The sequence below is a fragment of the Acinonyx jubatus genome, chromosome B3 (genome assembly GCF_027475565.1).
Source record: "Acinonyx jubatus isolate Ajub_Pintada_27869175 chromosome B3, VMU_Ajub_asm_v1.0, whole genome shotgun sequence".
Taxonomy (NCBI): domain Eukaryota; kingdom Metazoa; phylum Chordata; class Mammalia; order Carnivora; family Felidae; genus Acinonyx; species Acinonyx jubatus.
In genome coordinates, this window is record NC_069386.1 from 35575149 (window position 1) to 35596547 (window position 21399).

At 37.4% G+C, this 21399-nt stretch overlaps 1 protein-coding gene and 1 pseudogene across 3 annotated transcripts in view; one reads left to right on the forward strand and one right to left on the reverse strand.

The window, feature by feature from the left end:
- Nucleotides 1-21399, reverse strand: part of GLCE (glucuronic acid epimerase) — a 116412-nt gene that overhangs the window by 52238 nt on the left and 42775 nt on the right. The gene's annotated exons all lie outside the window — the stretch shown is intronic.
- Nucleotides 14688-15327, forward strand: LOC128316157 (peptidyl-prolyl cis-trans isomerase A-like; annotated as a pseudogene).

Genomic DNA, 21399 nt, shown 5'->3' on the forward strand with positions numbered 1-21399 from the left:
GATAGAAGCTAAATTTAAACTAAGAACTTAGTTACTGAATTACAGCTTTTTTCAGCAGTAGTCTTTGAAATGCAAGAACGTAGGTGACGAGTATTCCACACATTTTTATTAATTCAGCTCAAGGAAGCAACATGTTATTTTTAAGCTGTCAATTTAAATGTTTATGTAAATTGGGGCAAATTTAAAAACATTCACTTCTAATCTCTTTCACCTAATATTGACTGATGAGTTTATAAGAATATAACAAAGGCTGCATATCTTGACAGACATCCCAAGAAAGTATCAGGTTTGTTAGTTCATTTGATAGTCAAAGGGGAAAAGATCTCACCAAAGACGCTAAGATTTCTTTTTCTACAGTGACATTTGTCAATCCAAAGCCAACCTTTAGCACTAGCAGAGAATTTATTATGTTTTACCTTACCTTGCATGTCTATGTAGTTACAGATGTAATCTATGAGTAGATTCTTATAAAACAATCTAGCTTTAGACAACAATGAAATTATCAGTCAAATACTCAGCTACATAAACACATTTGTTCCCCTGTAGTAAGTACAGAAAGCCAAAACTCATAATGGAAATGTGCACTTATTATAAAATATAGCCAAATCGTCAAAGATAATAGCAACCAGTTAAATCAAAACTATATTGGAAAAGACTATCCACCGGGTTGATCATAAAAGGAGAAAATCAAGAGAAATAAAAGGGACCAGCTACCCATTTACAAACATGGATGGCATATTAACATTACTGGACATTTGGGAAACGCAAATTAAAACCACCACACAGATATTAGAACAGATACAAGACAAAAATGGACTGACAATACCAATGTGCTGATAAGGATACATACAGAGCAGGAGAAACTCTCATACTCTGGTGGCGGGAATGCAAAATTGTATAGCCACTTGGAAAAAAGTCTGGCAGTTTCTTAGAAAGTTGAATATGTACTTACAATAAAGTCTGTAATCCCACTCCTAGGTATTTACCCAAGTGAAAACAAAAACAAAAACAAAAACAAAAACCACCTTCATGTAAATGTAGCTTTATTTGCAATCCCCCAAAAGTGGAAACAATGCAGATGTCCCTCAACAGGTAAATGGATAAACAACTCTGGTAATACAATGGAATGCTACTAAGCAATAAAAAGGAACAAACTAGTGATTTGTGTAGCAGATAGATGAATATTAAATGCATTTTGTTAAGTGAAAGAAGCCAGTCCTAAGAGGCTACATATTCTTTGATCCCATTTATATGAAATTCTGGAAAAAGCTAACTAACTAAAGGCATGGAAAACACGTAAGTGCTTGCTAGGTTTGGGAATGGGGCTGGGTAAAAGGGTTGACTATGACAGGGCAACAGAAGACATTTTGTGGATGATGGAACTCTTACTGGTAGATACATGACTCTGCATTTCCATAGAACTGTACAACACAAGGAGTGAATTTTATTGAATGTAAATTTAAAAAAAAACAAACCAGAGTGTCGGGGAAACTGACGATGGAAACAAACTGTGAAAAACTGGATCTAACTGTATTACAAATGAATGACATAGCAGACTGAAGGGGATATGGGAGAAAAGACCTGACTTAGCGAGCTTTGGAGCATTTTGGCTAGACTCTGCGAGAATAAAGATAAAAAGAACTGTACACAAACACTGTATTCTATTTAGTAAATGTGTTTCTCTCAGAAGTATATGACTGAGCAATTCTGAAACTACTACATACATGGATAGCAAATACATAATTAAACTGCAGATAATGAGAGGTTTCTCACTGTGGGCAAAATAAGTTACAAATAAGCAAAAGGAAATGCGAGAATAATCCTTATGGTGCTAGGTTGGAGTTGGAAGTATAAGTATCAAATGTTTTATATATATACAGATAGTACATACAGAAATAAACATAGGTGTGTGTGTGTGGGGGGGGGGGGGTTAGTATACATGCACACATTTTCTAGGTCTGAAAGGCCTAGAAGCAGTTAATGCCTCAGTAGCAATGAGCACACCTAGCACCCAGATGTTGGTTTGTAAAGACTATTCTCCAAACAGATGGACCTGGGCTCCTTGGAGATGTGAGTGATTTCAGGCCTGGGGCAGGAAAAATAGAAGATGAGCCTAGAGCATCGTGTAGAGCCATAGAGTAAGAAATTGCTGGGAGGAAAAAAAAGATGCTTTGAAAGGACAAAGATGCAAACTTCAAAGGGCTCCCAGGGGCCAAAACTGAAACAATTTGAGCAACAAAAGAAATCAACACTAGTACTGTTTCTAATCCAGAGAATAAAATAAAAATCCAAGAATGTGTATAGATATAAACAAATGATCAAATAAAATAAGTTAATGTGGGGAAGGACAACTCTTTCTTACAGAAGAAATAAAATTAATAAATATAAGAGAAAGAAGTGGAATAGAAAATCACCATCAAACCATCAAAGGAGGGGCAACTGTGTGCCTCAGCTAAGCATTCACCACTTGATCTCAGCTCAGGTCTTGATCTCACAGTTGTGAGTTCAAGCCCCACAATGGGCTCCACACCTACTTAAAAACAAATCAGGGGCATCTGGTGGCTCAGTGAAGCGTTGGACTCAATTTCAGCTCACGACTGGTGAGACCACATCCCATGCAAAATATACAAAAACTATATACTATCTTTAGACTTATTTCTACACCTAAAATTATTATAAAATAACAAGTTGAAGAAAATCCCATAATGATCAAATAAAGTAACATTTTTTGCATTATCTCCTATAAGGATAAACCTTAAAGGTTTATTTCCAAATTACTGTCTTTACTGCCCTAAAGGCTATACAATGACATTATCAGGGTCTACAAAACTAAAAATTTGAATGTTTCTGTCCCCTGGAAATTCACGTTGAAACCCTAACCCTCAATGTGATGGTACTTGGTGGAGGGACCTTTGGGAGGTGATTAGGTCATGTGGGCAGAGCCCTCATGAGTGAGATTAGTGCCTTTATAAAAGTGGTCCCAGAAAGCTCCCGCACCCCTTCCACTACATGAGAACAGAGGGAAAAGACAGATGTCTACTGATCAGAAAGCAAGTCCTTACTAGAAACTAAATCTGCTGGCACAGATCTTGAATTTCCCGGCCTCCAGAACTGTAAGAAATAAATTTCTATAGTTTATTAGCTACCCAGTTATGTTATTTTGTTACAGCAGCCCAAATGGATTGATATTGACATTCAGAAAAAAATTCCTAACTTGTCCACCCAACCTTTCTTCTCCAGACACATATACTCTAAAAAACAAGCAGCATATTCCATTTAAAGAAGAAATTCTGTGTCTTCAACTCATGCATCTAATTGCAGTGATACTGTCAAATTAACAGTGGCTCAGTATTTGATTTTTAAAATGAAATATTTTATGTTGACCTAGAAAAATCTAACTAATCTAAGTCTGTATGGAAGGACTATGACAAAACATAAATCAGAGAAGTTAAAAAAAAAAAAGACATCTTAAGATACGATTTTGATAGAGGCAAAAAGCTTTAGCAGTACCTTCTTATATCATCCATCATTTAAAAGGGAATTCTTATCCATAAGTCTCAATCTATGAATCAGATAGGTACTTCCCCAAACCAATTCAGTTTAGACCACAGCTAAACACGCATAATACTAAGATGGCCTCATTCACATATTCAAGCTACCAAGAGTCCCATCAATTCTTCTATAGCTTAATGTTATCCATCCTTCATAATTCAAATGTGTAAGTACTCTAAGTTTATACTGATTGAAGTATAAAATGATATAAAATAATGCAAAATACACTCTTTCAGATAAAATTCCAGATTCCTCCTTTAAAAGTTAATTTTAAAAGTTTTAAATTCATTTTATAAGAACATAAGCAAAGATACCTCACACAAGTCTATTAGAAAGTCAAATGTATCTCAGCTTTATGCATGTTATAAAAGAGACTATTTTTCAAATCAAATAGTTCTTATGACATAAAGATTTTAGAAACTTATTTTGTTAACATTACCTAGAAAATAGCAAAAAAGAATTTATTTTTCAGATTTTGGTTTCCAAAAAAGCAAAATCCCTTTGTTTGATATTGCTTGGAAATTCAAATTTATATGTCCACGTATTAAGAAATATGTTTTTCTGTGGTACCTGGGTGTCTCAGTTGGTTAAGTGTCCGACTTAGGCTCAGGTCATGATCTCACGGTTCATGAGTTCGAGCCCCACATCAGGCTCTCTGCTGTCAGCACAGAGCCTGCTTTGGATCCTCTGTCCCCACACCTTTCTCCCCTGCTCACACATTTTCTCTCAAAAATAATAAAATAAACATTAAAAAAAATATATGTCTTTCTTTCGCCAAGAGATTCCTGAGCAGCCTAGAAAATATTTTATTAACTATGTAGGCTCATATTTTAATTTTTCCTTCTATCTTCCATTTTTAAAATACTCATAATTTCAGGAATCACAAACAAGTATAAGTGATTCAATACAAATTTCAGAGAAACTAATTCCAACTTTAACCACTAAAACACAGTTTTATATTAGAATCAGTTTTATTTCATTAAAAAATTTATGTACTCTAAAATACTTCTGTTACTAGGACAGATATTAAAACACATAATGATTACTTCCAAAATGTTCTGTTTAAATTTACTAGGAAAGAAAACAGAATTAAAAACATTTGTGTGCCTTTTATTTTTTTTCTTTAGAGCAGGAAGTAGCTTGACCTTTATCACATAAACTTTAATTTTTTTTAAATCTAAGCAAAATTAAGACTTCTACTGGAAATAAGAACTTGGCATTTAACTGCTCACAGCATTGTCTTATTTTTAAAATCAATTACTTCAGAAAATTAACACCTCTTTCTAAAAAATAATCTCTAATTAGTTTTCATACAGTTGTCTGTCACTTCACATATAATTACACAGCACGGTTAAGATACTCTCGATTCAGTTTTCTAAGCCAAAGGTCAACAAACTTTTCTTAAAGGGCTAGATTTTAGGCTTGCAGGCTCTACAGACACTGTTGGAACTAGAGAACTCTGCCACTGTAGTGCTAAGACAGCCACAGACAATACATAAGGAATGGATGTGACTATGTTCCAATAAAATTTTATTTAAAATAGGTGAGTGGCCTGTGGGCCATAGTTTGCTGATTCCTGCAACCAGGCAAACAGATCTGATTATCAATATATAATAACCTCAGTAAACAAATGATCACATGTTCCCTTGTTTCTCAAAGTTATTATGTCCTCTTAAATCTAGAAGTGAAACATCAGTTATTTATATGATAAAGAAATCATTAAAATACTTTGAGGTCAGAATCTCAGATAAACTGAAAAAATGTGCTAATAGAGAGCACACATTAAAATATAAGTTTCAAAATGTATAGTGGGGATATGATTAATTTTAAGTAAGCAATCTTACATTAATCAAATGAAAGAATTTAAACTCTATTATTACATGTCTGGTTTCAAACTCAAAATATATTTAATCAAAACTTCAGTTTTTTGGTCAAATTCCTAGATAAATAAAATTTAAAGCTTTTAAGTCAGGTTCTAGTTCCAGATAAAATGGGTTAATCATACTCCAACCTGTCTCTCTGAGTAAAGGTAGCTACAAGACCTGGATAGAATACATGAATAGCTACTTTGTTTTATTATAATTATTATTTTTTTTTTATTTTTGAGAGAGAGACAGACAGACAGAGTGTGAGCAGGGGAGGGGTAGGGAGAAAGGGAGACACAGAATCTGGAGCAGGCTCCAGGCTCTGAGCTGTCGGCACAGAGTCCGACGCGGGGCTCAAACCCACAACCGTGAGATCATGACCTGGGCCAAAGTTGGACACTTAACCAACTAAACCACCTAGGCGCCCCTTGGAACAGCTACTTTAGAACTCTGAAAAGTAAACAGGAGCACAAAGATTGGGTCAGAAGACCAGAACTTGAAGTACCACTGAAACATCATTTTCCAGTATGTAAACCTCAAGTTCAGGTATCTAGCCTGAACCTAATACCACCCCAAAACTAGAAGTGGGCATTAGTGCTGGCTCTAGGAGAAGGAAAGGGATCTTCCAACTAAAAGGAAAGTGTGGAAATCCCTCCCCCATTCCCTCAAGCTCAGCCTCCTGCAGCAGCTTTGGCAATGGAGGCCTATTAGGACCCTAAAACTCTGAGGAAGGGAAAACCTCCCTCTGATTAGAGGAGCTGTGGTCCAAAGAGGATCTAGTGAATCCCTGTTGCTTTATCTCTGTTATTCTGCCACTTGGCGCTGGATATGGGCACAGTTGTAGGGACTGCACATTAGAGAAGAAAAAATAAAGCCCTACCTTTCTGGTCAGAGAAAAGGGGAGCCCTGAGGAATCAGAAATTACTGGGAGATCCCAAAGAAGGAGCAGCTTCGGAAAGCAATGCTTCAAAGTTGTTTATGGACTCCCAGGCTCATCTCAAGCAGCACATGTGTGTATCTGACCCAGACAAGCACAGACTTTGAGACTTAACTATGATACAGACCACTACCCAAGTTCCTGAATGGCCCATGTGTGGTGCACATGTGGGACAGATCCACAGAGCATGGCATAGGCTCTGAAAATCCAACTAATGTTGTAGTCACAACTCACAGGAACTTGCATCCTTAACCAAACTGGGCTATGTGCCTACTAAAACAAATACATCAACATTCTGCACAGGAACTGAACAAGACCCAAAGTCTCATAACATACTAGTCAAACTCTCCAGGATATAATCCAAAATTACGTGGCAAATGAACGACCAGGAAAATCTCAACTTGCATGGGAAAAGATGCCTACACCAAGGAAATACAGTTGCTAGAATTGAGGAAGATATTAAAGATATTAGAGCAATCCATCATAGAATGCTTCACCAAGTAAAAGCAAACATTCTTGAAACAAACGGATAGATAGAAAGTCTCAAAAAAGAAACAGAAGATATAAAAAGAGAACCAAACTCAAATCTCAGAAGTGAAAAAGTATCAATAACCAAAATTAAAAGCTCACTAGATGAACTCAACAGTAGAAAAGAGATAACAAAAGATGAAGTCAATGAATACAGAGGAACAGAATTTATCCTCTGCGAACAGAGAAAAAGATTAAGAACAAAACAAAACAGGAAGAGTGCCTCAGATCCCACATTAATGACACCAGAATCCCAACAAAGGGCACCTGAGTGGCTTAGTCGGTTAATGGTCTGACTCTTGATTTCGGCTCAGGTCATGGTACCACAGTTCATGAGATCAAGCCCTGTGTTGGGCTCTGTGCTGACAGTGCGAAGCCTGCTTGGGATTATCTTTCTCCCTCTCTCTGCCCCCCCCCCCACCCTCCACCTACACACACGCTCTCTCTCAAAAATAAATAAACTTTTAAAAAAACCTAATATGAGAGGATTTCAGTATTTGTTGAATTTGTTGAAAGACAAAAACTTAGAGTTTCAAGCAGCCCAGCCAACTCCCCAAAGAGAATAAATATAAAGAAATCCATGAATAGCCACATTTAGAAAACTTTAGACAAAAAGTCTTGAAAGCAGCCAGAAAAATTTAACATTACTTAGAGGGGGAAAGTGTTCAAATGACTGTGAATCTATTTTCAGAAATCATGCAGACCAGAAGGAAGTAGAACATTTTTAAAGTGCTGAAAGAAAAGAACTGTCCACCCAGAATTCCATAACCAGCAAAAATATCCTTCAGAGATGAAAGTCAAATAAAGACATTCTCAGATGAAGGAAAACTTAGAGAATGTTTTGACAGCAGGAGTGCTGTAAAAGAATTGCTAAAGGAAATTCTTCCAACAGATGGTAAATAACGCCATAAGGAAACTGAAACATCAGTAAGGAAGAGCAATGTAACTGTTAAATATCGAATTAAATATAATGGACTATTCTTATCCTCTTGAGTTCTTTAAATATGTTTGATAGTTGAAAGCACGAAGTATAACCTTCTGTGGTGGAGCTTTCAATGCATGTCATACAATACAATATATAACACAACTACAGCATAAAGTGGAGGGCACAGTAAAGGGACTGACTGTATGATGGTATGGTTTCTAGCAAAATCTTGATGCTAAGGAGACTGAAAAGTTCAGCACATTGTCACTTCCAGAGCAATCACTAAAAAACAAACCGTAAAAAGATATAAATAAAAACAATCAATAAATTATCATAGAATACCTAACCAAAACACACACACCAACACACAAACGCACGCACACACCAAACACTCTAAAAGAAGGCAGGAAAGGGAAAATTGAGAAATAAAAACAGGGGTAACAAATGGAAAGAAAGAATAAGAAAATAGTAAATGTATGAGGTGCCTGGGTGGCTCAGTCGGTTAAGCGTCCAACTTCAGCCCAGGTCAAGATCTCACAGTCTGCAAGTTCGAGCCCCCATCAGGCTCTGTGCTGACAGCTCAGAGCCTGGAGCCTGCTTTGGATTCTGTGTCTCCCTCTCTCTCTCTGCCCCTCCCCTGCTCATGCTCTGTCTCTGTCTCAAAAATAAATAAAAACATTAAAAAAAAAATGGTAAATGTAAATTCAAACATATCAATAATTACATTAAATGTAAAAGATCCAAACACATCAATTAAGGGAAAATCAAAAAAGAATAGTAGAAAGAAGCATTCTTTAAATACAATGTCATAAGTAGCGAGCCACTCACGAAAGGGGCCACGAGCCAAGGAAAATGAGCACCCTTAGAAGGTGGAAAGAACAAGGAAACAAATTATCCCACAGAGCTTTCAGAAAGAAACAAAAGTCTTGCTGACACCTGGAATTTAGCCCAGTGAAACTGGCTTCAGAACTGTGAGACAGTAAATTTGTCCTGTTTAAGCCACTGTTTGTGGTAATTTGTTAAAGCAGCAACAGAAAAGTAATGCACTGGATCACAAAACAAACCTCTACAAACTTAAAAAAAATTAAAATCATACAAAGGATGTTATCTGCAATAAAATTAAACTAAATTATCAGTAACAGAAAGATAACAAGATATTCTCCCAAGAGGAGGAAATTGCAAACACACTTGTAAGAAATCCATGGATCAGAGGCAAAATAGAAAATACTTTGAAATCAACAAAAATAAGACACTATATCAAAATTTGTGGAATGCAGCTAAAGCAATCCTTAGAGGATAAGTTTTGGCATTAAAATACATTAGAAAAAAGAAAATCTAAAATTAACAATCTAAGCTTTCAGCTTAAGAGACTGCAAAAAGAAGAGCAAACTAACAAGTAGAAGGAAGGAGATAATAAAGAGCAGGAATCAATGAAATTGAAATTAATATTTAAAAAACCAATAAAACCTAAATTAGCTCTGTGAAAGATCAAGGCAAGCAAGAATGCTAAGACAAAAAGGGAGAAGACATAAATTCTCAGTACCAGTAGAAATGGGGAAATTTCACAATAGACTGTACAAACATTTAAAGAATAACAAGGAAATACTGTGAGCAAGTCTCTATGCACACAACTCCCTGAAACCATAAACTACTAACATTCACATACATTAATATGGATAAGCTGCACAGGCTGTAACTATTAGATAAATTGAATTTGTAGTTAAAAACTTGCAAAAGAAGAAATTCTCCAGGCCCAGATGTCTTCGCTAACGAAATCTACCAAATATTTGAAAAACAGATTAACTCTAGACTGATAAGACTAGCAAGAAATAAAACTGTCCCTATTTGCAAAAAAAAATTATTGTCTACTTAGAAAATTCCAAGGAATACAAACAAACAAACAAAACCCTCCTGGAACTAATAAATGAGGTTATCAAGGTCAAAATATACAAGGTAAACATCAATTATATTCTTACATACTAAACAGTGAACAATTCAGAACCCCCAAAGTTTTAAAATAATGTTATTTAAAATAGTTCCATAGAAACAAAATACTTAGGTATACATGTGATAAAAAATGTACAGGATCTGTATGCTAAAAACTACAACATGCTGATGAAATACATCAAAGATGATGCAAGTAAGTAGAAGGATATACCGAGTTCACAGACTGGAAGACTCAAAACAGTAAAGATGTCAATTCTCTCCCAAACTGGTCTACATATTTAATTCAATTCCAATAAAAATCCCAGGATTTTGTGTTGTTGTAGACAAGCTGATTTTCAAACTAATATGGAAAGGCAAAAAATCTAAAATAGCCAAAACTATCAAAAAACAAATTTAAAAAAAAGAAAAAAAGTTGGAGGAACTATACAATCCAATGGATCAGCACAGTGTCCACAAATAGCTCCGCACAAACACAACCACCTGATTTTTGATAAAGGTGCAAAGATAATACAATAAGAAAAGGATAGTTTTTTGACAAACTGTGCTGGAACAACTGAGTGTCCAAATGCAAAAAAAAAAAAAAGAATGAATTTTTACCTAAACCTCTTATATTATATAAAAATTAACTGAAATGGATCATAAACCTAAATGTAAAATATAATACTATGAAACTTTTTACCTACCCCCCTCCCCAAAATAGGACAGAATTTTTGTGACCTAGGGCTAGGTAAAGAGTTGTTAGACATGACAACAAAATACAACCCATTAAACAAGAAGGGATACATTGGATTTTATCAAAATTAAAAAATTTTGCTCTGGAAATTTTTTTTTACCATAATATAAAGACAAGCTATACACAGGGAGATAATGTTTGTAAATTAAATAATGCAACAAAGAATTTGTACCCAGAATAATAAAGAACTCTCAAAACTCAGCAGTAAGAAAACACTCCAATTTAAAAGAAAGAAAGAAAGAAAGAAAGAAAGAAAGAAAGAAAGAAAGAAAGGAGAGAAAGAAAACGATCCAATTTAAATATGAACAACAAGCATACTGATCAGAATGGTTAAAATAAAAAAACATGGTAACACAAAATGCTGCCAAAAATGGAGAACAACAGGAACTCACATGCGCTGCTGGTGGGAATGAAAAATGGTAAAACCACTTTGAAAAAGTTTGGTGGTTTCTTATAAAGTTAAATTTACACTTACAGAACCCAGCAATCAAACTCCTAGATATTTACTCAGGCCAACTGAAAGCATATTCACACAAAAATCTGTATACAATTGTTTAATGGAAGCTTTACTCAAAATCACCCAAAACTGAAGGAACCAAGATGTCTTTCAGTGGGCTGTTTAAAAAGAAAAGGACTAAAGGAAATAATTTAGGTGATACAAACAAATTTTATTTAACACTTTATGAGGTAGACAGTCACCCTTCCAACAACTGAAAATGGGGCAGAAGGCAGGAAGCTTTTATAGAATAAAGAATAAAGAACAAGGAAGAGAGAAACAGAAAATATCCGACTGGCTAGAGCCACACAGTCAACCTCATTTGGGATGAGAAGGCCGAGGTGGCCTGGTAAACACCAGGGACTGGTTGACTAGAGATACCGTGTTTCTGGTCAAGCGGAGCTTTCACAGGGACACAGGTTGGCGGATGTGGCACCTACAGCAGGAGCCTAGAAAGTTGTTTCAACGAGATGAATGGATAAAACAACTGTGGTAAATGCCTACAACAGAATACGCTGCAGGAATAAAAAGGAGCGAACCATTTGATTCATGTGACATGGAGAAAACTTAAACGCACTTTGCTAAGTGAAAGAAGTCAGATCCAAAAAGTTACATAGTATATGACTGCATGTGTATGACACACTGGAAAGGGCAAAACAATATGAAAATAAAAGAGATTAGTGGTTGTCAGGGAAGGGGGGATGTGGGAATGGCTGACTTACAAAGCACGTATGTGAAGTGAGTCGTGGGTTGGGCAGCCCTATGGGACTGAGCCCTTCACCGGTGGAATCTGCTACTCTCTCCAGGCAGATGGTGTCAGAACTTTAGTGCAATTTTGTGATTTATAACAAATACATACACTTGGTCATTCAGATGACCAAAGTATACTTCTCACATATATTTTGCCTTCATGGTTCCTGGCTCACTGTTCCAAAACTTCCTGAGCAATAAGAGCAACAGGAACATCCTTTGCTATATTTGGTCCCTTGTTATTCAGAACAGGCCCCTTTTTCCATCACAACTGGGTTTATGTTAATGAGGTGACTTCCATAAAATAACTAAGTAAGGATGGAGGCTGATTTCTGGAAGAACCAACCCCGTGATTAGGGGGTTGGAGATTTCAGTTCCACTCCCCACCTCCGGCCTTGACCTCCAGGGAAGGGATAGGGACTGGAGGTGAATCGACTGCTAATGGCCAATGACTAAATCAATCATGCCTATGTAATGAAGTCTCCATAAAAAAAAAAAAGAAGAAGAAGAAGAAGAAAGAAAAACCAGGAAGGGTTTCAGAGAACTTCTAGGTTGGTAAGCACAAGAGCGTTTGGAGAGAGTGGTATGCTCCTAAGGGGCATAGAGACTTCGCACCCTTTTCCCATATCTCGCTCTAGGCATCTCTTCCATCTGGCTGTTCCAGAGCTATATTCTTTTTTAATAAACCAATAATCTAGTAAGCAAAATGTTTCTTTGGGTTCTGTGAGCTGCTCTAGCAAATTAATCAAACCCAAAGGAGGGGGTCATTGGAACCTCTGATCTACAGCTGGAGGCTCAGAATCACTGGTGTCAACCTAGACTTGCAACTGGTGTGTGTGTGAACTGAGGTGTGGGGTGGCAGTCGGTCAGATGGGACTGAGCCCTCAACCTGTGGAATCTGATGCTACCTCTGGGTAGATGGTGTCAGAATTTAGTTGACTTGTAAGTCACCCAGCCTGGTGTCTGAGAACTGCTTGTTGGTGTGGGGAACTCCTCTGCCCTCCACACCCACACATACACAAGTTGCAACTAGGTCCAGAACCTTTTAACAGAAGAATATTCAGAGTGATGAAACCGCATGGTACTGGGACAAGCGGATAATGACCCTGTGCCTTTGCCCAAACCCGCAGAACTGTACATTGCAAAAAGTGAACTTTAATGTATGCGAATTTTTTAAAATCCACTACGATATTAGGGAAATCTTAAGACAGAATGCAGTCTGTGACAAATGAATCTGACGGTACTGCAAATGAATGGCAAAACCCCACCGAAGAGCTCAGGAGGAAAATGAGCTGGTTTAAGTAACTTTGGAAAACCACATCTTAAGTGGAAACTTTAAGGCTAAATACAAAAGGGCCTATACATAAACACTCTAGTCTAGTTGGTAAGTTTATTCCTCATGAGAGTACTGGTTAATTCTGAATTTGCTTTTTACATGTATACTGGGGTGGAACAAGTAAGTAAACAGGCCAGGTTTCTCGTTCTCAGAGAAGTTACAGATAAGCTCAAAGGAGAAAGCTAGAATGAACCCTATGGTACTGAATGAGAGTCACAGACGCTGGTATGAACTTAACATATATGCTGCTTAATATATAATACAGATGGATAAATACAGAAACAATTAAAGATGTGTACAGATGCATCAATTAGCATACAGATGTTTAATTCCTACCTCTGTCCTGTGAAAAGGCCTAGAAAGAGTGACACCCCAATAAAAGCACCCCGACACTGGTCTCTAAACACCATTCTCCAATACCAGCTCTACACCAGAGCTCAGAGAAATGCCTGATTCTAGGAGTAGGGTGGAGACAATACAAGATGAGTCTGGAGCATCTTATAGTGCCAGAAATCAAGGAAGTACTCAAAAAAAGCCAAAGGGACACAGGGGTCAACGATGAAATAATTTTAGCAACAAAATAAATAACATAGCTTGGACTGTAAGCCAATGTATAAAATAAGTGTACATAAGGACGTAAATGACTGAATGAATGACTGAATGAATGAAAGGGACAAACTTCCTTATGGAAGAATTCCTAATAATATATGTAGACAGACCCTCATCGATAAAAAGCATCCCCTTGAGCGCAGGCTAGAATTAGTGACTCACTTCCAAAGAACAGATGATGGAAAGACAAAAAATAACTTTACAGTGTAGAAACCTAGCAAATACTACCTTAACCAAGTGATATTATCATATACTCCCTGATATGATGTGATGAGAAGGGAGGGCACTTTGCTATCATACCTTTGATATTCTTCCCTAAAACCATTAGCCTTGGTTTAATCATAAGGAAACATCAGATGAACCCAAATTGAGGGACATTCTCCAAAATACCTCACTAGTATTAGTACTCAAAACTATGAAGGTCATTAAAAGCAAGGAAAGACTGGGGCGCCTGGGTGGCGCAGTCGGTTAAGCGTCCGACTTCAGCCAGGTCACGATCTCACGGTCCGTGAGTTCGAGCCCCGCGTCAGGCTCTGGGCTGATGGCTCAGAGCCTGTAGCCTGTTTCCGATTCTGTGTCTCCCTCCCCCGTTCATGCTCTGTCTCTCTCTGTCCCAAAAAAAAATAAATAAACCTTAAAAAAAGAATTTTTTTTAAATAAATAAATAAAAGCAAGGAAAGACTGAGAAACTGCCAGAGACCATAGGAGACTAAGGAGGCACAACAAATGCAATGTGGAATCCTTGGAACAGAAAAAGGAGACTACCGGGAAATCTGAGTTTAGAATCTGGAATTTGGGTAACATAAGGTACCAAAATTGGCTTCTTCGTTTTGGTTTTGTAAGATGTTATCATTACAGGAAGGTGGGTGACAGGTATACGGGGATTCTCTGTATTATCTTTGCAACTTTTCTATAAATCTAAAATTATCCCAAAACAAAGTTTCTATTATTTTAAAGAATGGACAAAAGACGTGGACAGACCCAAAGAGAATACGTGTATGGCAAAAAAACATGACAAAATGTTTGACATCATTAACTATTAGGAAAATGCAATTTAAAACCATTATCAGATATTGTTCCAAATCCATTAGAATGGCTGTAATTAAAAAGAATGACCACTTGCAGACACCGCAGTCCCAGAGCTGGTCATCCGCTCAGTCATGGTCAACCCCACCACGTTCTTCGTTCTTCAATTATCATTGTGGATGGTGAGCCCTCCAGCTGTGTTTCCTTTGAGCTGTTTGCAAAGTTCTAAAGACAGGAGAAAACTTCTGTGCTCTGAGCACTGGGGAGAAAGGATGTGGTTATAAAGGTTTCTGCTTTCACAGGATTTACGTGCCAGGGTGATGACTTCACATGCCATAGTGGCACTGGCGACAAGTCCATCTATAGGGAGAAATGTGATGATGAGAATTTCATCTTGAAGCACACAGATCCTGGCATCCTGTCCATGGTGAACGCTGGACCCAACGAACGGTTCCCAGTTTTTCATCTGCACCACCAAGACCGAGTGGTTGGATGGCAAGCACGTGGTGATTGGCAAGGTGAAGGAGGGCATGAATATCGTGGAAGCCACAGAGGGCTTGGAGTCCAGGAATGGCAAGACCAGCAAGAAGATCACCACTGCTGACTGTGGACGAATCTTATAAATCTCACTTGTGTTTTATCTTAACTACCAGACATTCCTTCTGTAGCTCAGGAGAGGACCCCTTCACCCCCACCTGTTTGAAATACCCTGTCATCTTTGTGCTCTTGCTGCCGTTCTATAGGTTCCATATTTTTCCTTACTCCCCTCCAAGTTTAGCTGGACTGCAGTGTCAAGTTTATGATTATGAATTAAAAACTAAACAAACAAAAAAGAATGACCGTACCAAGTGCCAGCAAACAGAACAACTAGAACTATCACACATGGCTGATGGGAATACAAAGTGGTGCAACCAATTTAGAAACTGGCAATTTCTTACGAAGTTAAATTATACAATTACCAACAATCCCACCGCTATGTATTTACCCAAGAGAAATGAACACTCACATTCATAAAAGCCTGTACACAAATGTTTATAACATCTCTATTCAAAATAGCTACAAACTCGAACAATTCAAAGTCCTTCAATGAATTAAGGGATGGTGGTACATCCATACAATTAACTACTACTCAGCAATAAAAGTGAATGAAATAATGTTATACAAAACAACTTAGTTCACATGAAATCTTAAGGCACTATGCTGAGTAAATGCATGTGTAACAGTGTCAAATAGCTAACTACTCTATGATCCCATTTAGTGTCATTTTTGAAAAGACAAAACTAAAATGACAAAGTGGTTGCTAGAGGTTATGGGTGGAGTCGGGAGGGTACAAGCACAAAGGGAGAGCATGAGAGAGTTCATGAACTAACAGAACTGTCTGGATACGGACTGCGATGACAGTTACACTAACTTATACACGATAAAATTCATCATCTGTTCACAAAGTAAATTTTACTGCATGCTCACTTTAAAAATTAACTTCTGATACTTAAACAAATCATCTTTAAGTCATCAAGATTTTTCCAGGATGTTTAGTTTGGATTTTACTATCTGTAAAAATCCTCTTGTTAATTCTGGCTATTTTCACATAGAACAAATGACACATTTCTCAGCTCAGTCCTAACATGTAGAATCACTGGGGGATCAATAGCCTAGAAGACAATTCCTCTCGTCAGTGCATCACCTGCAAAGGAGTCTAATTTACCAACAATCACAATCTCACCTAATTGAAGAGTAAATCCTGACGTGCACTTAATGGCATCATAAAAGAACATTCATTAATTTTTTAAAGAGAATACTGATTTATGGGGCCCCTGGGTGCCTCAGTCAGTTGAGCAACTGACTCTTGATTTCAGTTCAGGTCATGAGATGGAGCCCTTCAACAGGCTCCTCGCTGTATGTGGAGCCTGTTTGAGATATTCTCTCTCTCTCTCTCTGCCTCTCTTTCCCCCTCTGTTTCTTTCCCCTGCTCATGGTCTCTCTCTCTCTCTAAAAAAAAAAAACAAAACTAAAAACAACTAATTAATTAATTAATTTTAAAAAAGAATATTGATTTATAGCCAGAGAATTCCAGGGAGGGGAAAAATGGGATTAATTCTACTTCCAATGTATGGAGAACATTCTAAAAATGAGAGAGTAAAACATAATCATTTGTTCCCGCATTTATTATCAGGAAAAATTAATTGTTTTATTTGAATAAGAAGGTGAAGGATATAAATCAAGTGACATAATATTTCAGAATTCTACTCTTCTGCAAGAGTTTTACCTCAACTAATATAGCACCACTGTAAGCTTCCATTATACCATCCATACACATAGCACAAAACATTCAAATGCATCCACTCCAACAATTGGTTTAAATTTAAAAATCTAAGTCAAAAGGTACACCTTTCTGGAAAACACCTTTATTATTATTTACTCCATTTGATTCCTAGGTTTATCTCAGGTGTTATTTTTAAAAATCATATTTTGGCAACTATTTGATTTAAATAAAACTCACTGACTACTTGTGTTAAAGGATACAATTGCTCTCAGTTGTGCTAGTAAATTTAGCAACAATCTTAAAGTATAAAATTTTAAAAATATAAAATCTTAAAGTGTAAATTTCACTTTATACTTTATTTTCAAAGAACCAGAGATTTTTTTTTTTAAAAAGCCCATCTCCAACTGCACTAATTTCAAGTGGAAAACAAAAAACTTCTGTGAGGAACAGTGTTTGCCTTAAGGCTTTTTGTTTCCCTGATATTACATTCAATTAGAAGTGAAATGGCCTGCTTCAAGAACTTAGGTTTATTTTCCCCAGAAACACATTTGGAAAAATATATGACTTACATCTGGAACCATATCCTTTCAAACTGAAGCCATTTGTGTGCAGTCACTGTAATAGTTCACTGAGGCCAGTTTAGTTTTAACACCCATTGACACAGTGCCTACTGCAAATCAGTCTGCTTAGTCCTCCATGTAATCTTCTCAGTAAATGTTCAATTTACTAAACAAAGGCTGTTTCAGTAATTCAGGTCTGACTTCTAAAGATGCAAATATACCTGTCAAAAGCTTTCAGTAAGTCAGTAAATTTCATCTCTGTGGCATTGCAAGTATTTAAGTCATTCCTATATGTTAATGTCCAAAACCATGGAGGGTTTTCCCCCTCTTAGAAAAATCAACAGAACCTCAGTCATTTTCATTATTGTAGTGTTATACTTCCAGCCCTCTTCAAATTTCCATTTAATACGTTTTTGCATATGAACTAAAGCCAATAGGATACCACAGTTTCCAAGACACTGAAGCATCAAAGAAAAAAAAAAAAAGGCTCACAGAAATCAACATTATCTATTAATACTTTAAAGATTACAGTGCATTGGGGCACCTGGGTGGCTCAGTGCGTTAAGGGGCCGACTTCGGCTCAGGTCATGATCTCAGGGTTTGTGAGTTCAAGCCCCGTGTTAAACTCTACGCGGACAGATCAGAGCCTGGAGCCTGCTTCGGATTCTGTGTCTCCTTCTCTCTCTGCCTCTCCCCTGTTCACGCTTTGTCTCACTATGTTTCTCAAAAATAAAATGTAAAAACATTTTGTTAATAAAAAATAAAAATTAAAAAAATAAAAGGTTACAGTGCATTAAACCACATCTATAAAATAAAAGTAGCTATCACCTACCTAGACCCACATTAATATCGCTCAAACTTAACAGGACAATAGCCATCTCAACTTAAGCAAATGAAATGAATTTTCTAGCCACTGTTCCAAACTTTCTTTTATCAGAAATGAAATTTTGTATAAATATACTTAGGCTACTTGTTTGGAGACATGAAGAGTCATATGGATAAGAAATCATCCATAAGTAATGTTAAATTACCAAAGAATCATGAAGGAATTTTAGTTGGAAAGCTGTGTACTGACATGAAGAAGATGCCCTAAGACCCCATATGACATTTACACTTTGTAGTCCAAACCTGTGTAACAAATATATTTAACCACTTGCCAAAAACAGTTCTGATAACAAGTTCTGTGATGATCAAGTTTAAAATTAATGCTGGTATATGATCTATAAATCTTACATACCTACGCTTACTCCAATCCATCATTACTAGAGTTCCTCATTGCTGCTTTGGGATATTATATAGCACAGAATAACCTTGACCATCACTGAAAAAATTAAGAATTGGCTTTAAAAGTCTTTGAACAATTGGTAAGAATCCCATGGTTTTTCACAAAACTTAGACTGACACTTGGCACATAGTGGGAGCACAACAGGGAGTTGTATATGAAGAAGACAGAGCTCTAGGAGTAGTACACAATCTCATGATTTTAATTTATTTTTACTCATTTATTTATTTTTCTTTCATTATTTTAAAAAGCTATCCATCGGGGCGCCTGGGTGACTCAGTCGGTTGGGCGGCCGACTTCAGCTCAGGTCATGATCTCGCAGTCCGTGAGTTCAAGCCCCGCGTCGGGCTCTGTGCTGACAGTTCAGAGCCTGCAGCCTGTTTCGGATTCTGTGTCTCCCTCTCTCTGACCCTCCCCCATTCATGCTCTGTCTCTCTCTATCTCAAAAATAAATAAACGTTAAAAAAAAAAAATTAAAAAAAAAAGCTATCCATCCCCAGAAAAGCCATATTGAGAAATTTATTTTAATGTGCTTCTGGGTTGGCAATTCACTATCTAGTGATGAATATAGGGCTTAGAACAACAGCTGAGGGGCGCCTGGGTGGCTCAGTCTGTTGAGTGTCCAACTTCAGCTCAGGTCATGGTGTCACAGTTTGTGGTTCGAGCCCCATGTTGGGCTCTGTGCTGACAGCTCAGAGCCTAGAGCCTGCTTCAGATTCTGACTCTCCCTCTCTTTGTCCCTCCCCCACTCATACTCTGTCTCTGTCTCAAAAATAAACATTAAAAAATTTTTTAAAAAAACAACAGTTGATTTTTTTTTTTAATTGGGTAAGTATTTCTGGCTGTTGAAACCTGGAGGAAAAAAAGCAAAAGTGCCAATTTAGATGATGACAGCATTTATAAAGCTATCTTTAGCACTTTGAAGTTTTAACTCAGAAAAGATGGAGTCCATGATAATTCTTAAGGCCTTTTAAAAAATTCTTCAGCAGGTATCTGATTAAATCTTAGATTGTCATCTGAGTCTGGATTGATGAACTCAAAATTCCTCACTGCTTCTGGAGTAGAAAGTATCGGAAAAGAGAGAGAAGTCAGGTTCCTACCAATGCAAAGGAAAACCAAAGTAAGCCGTTGTGAACGGTATCGGTTAAACCCTATTCTAGTGTGGCATGAGGAAAGGACCACAACAAGGGACACTAAGACCTGCTTTCAAAGAACTTACATAAACACGAAATACATGAAGAATCCTTTATAAAGCACTGCTGTATCTGTTTTGCTTGTTTTTTATAAGTAAACTGCTGTACACATATAGGCAGGGCAGGGAATGTGTCTGGTCTTTTCGCCACAATAGCCCCAGTGCCTACTGCAATGCCTGGCACAGTGTAAGAAATCAAAAATTATTTGTTGGACAAATGAAGACTTTCAACAGTTATGTCAATACTGACATTTGGTTTCCTGGACTCTAGTGACCTAGCCCCTTCTGACAGACAGAATGGTCCTTCAAAGATGTCCTTGCTCCTTTCTCTCCTATCCCCAGCCTAGCTTCCCTTACATGGCAAAAAAGGCTTTCAGTTATAATTAAGATTATGGATACTAAGATGGGGAGATTGTCCTAAATTATCCAAGTGGGTCCAATCGAATCAATCACAAGAGTCCTTAAAAGTGGAAGAGAAAGACAAAAGGTGGCATCAGAGAGGTGAGAGACAGAAGAGGAAAGAGGAAATACCGGAAGTGTGAAACAGAGGTGACCATTGTTGCTGGCTTTGAGAAGAGGGGTAAGAATGCCACAAGCCAAGAAATGAGGATGATCTTGGTCCTCATCTGACGGCCAGCAAGACAACTGGGATGTCAGCCCAACAACTGCAAGGAAAAGAATCCTACCTCCAGCTCCAGGCTCTGAGCTGTCATCACAAATCCCGACGTGGAGCTTGAACCCACAAAACATGAGCTCAGGACCTGAGCCAAAGTCGAACATTCAACCAACTGAGCCACCCAGGTGCCCTGAGAGTCTGACTCTTGATTTCAGCTCAAGTCACGATCCCAGGGTCATGGGATCAAGCCCCACTTTGGGCTCTGTGCTGAGCGTGGAGCCTGCTTAAGATTCATATTCATATTCTCTCTCTCTCTCTCTCTCCCCCCTGCCCCTTTCCCCCACCCATGCTCTCTGTCTAAAATAAAAAAATTTTAAGCTATAAAAAAATACACCCCCCCCTTTAACCTCTACTCTAGCACCCTGTCCTCCTGCCATCACCCTGACACTACTCCAATAAAAGATCTAAAGTCTTTAAATGCTTCAATCTGATCAAATCTCCTATTAACTTTTATTCATGCTGCTCATACTTGTCACGATAAAGGAAATATCTTGTTTGAAGGAAGGGATACCTTGAAACAAAATGTGTGGTTCACCAATCACAAATTCTATTTTCTAGTTACAATGTTCAGTCAGCATCCTACCAGAGTACATGACTGCCCCCACTGAATGGTTATAATAAAACTGCAAATTTCACATTCCTTGCAACATGCAGTACCAAGGACATATACCGAACTGTGTTATTAAACAACCAGTATGTCAAATCCTGACTGACTTACCTTC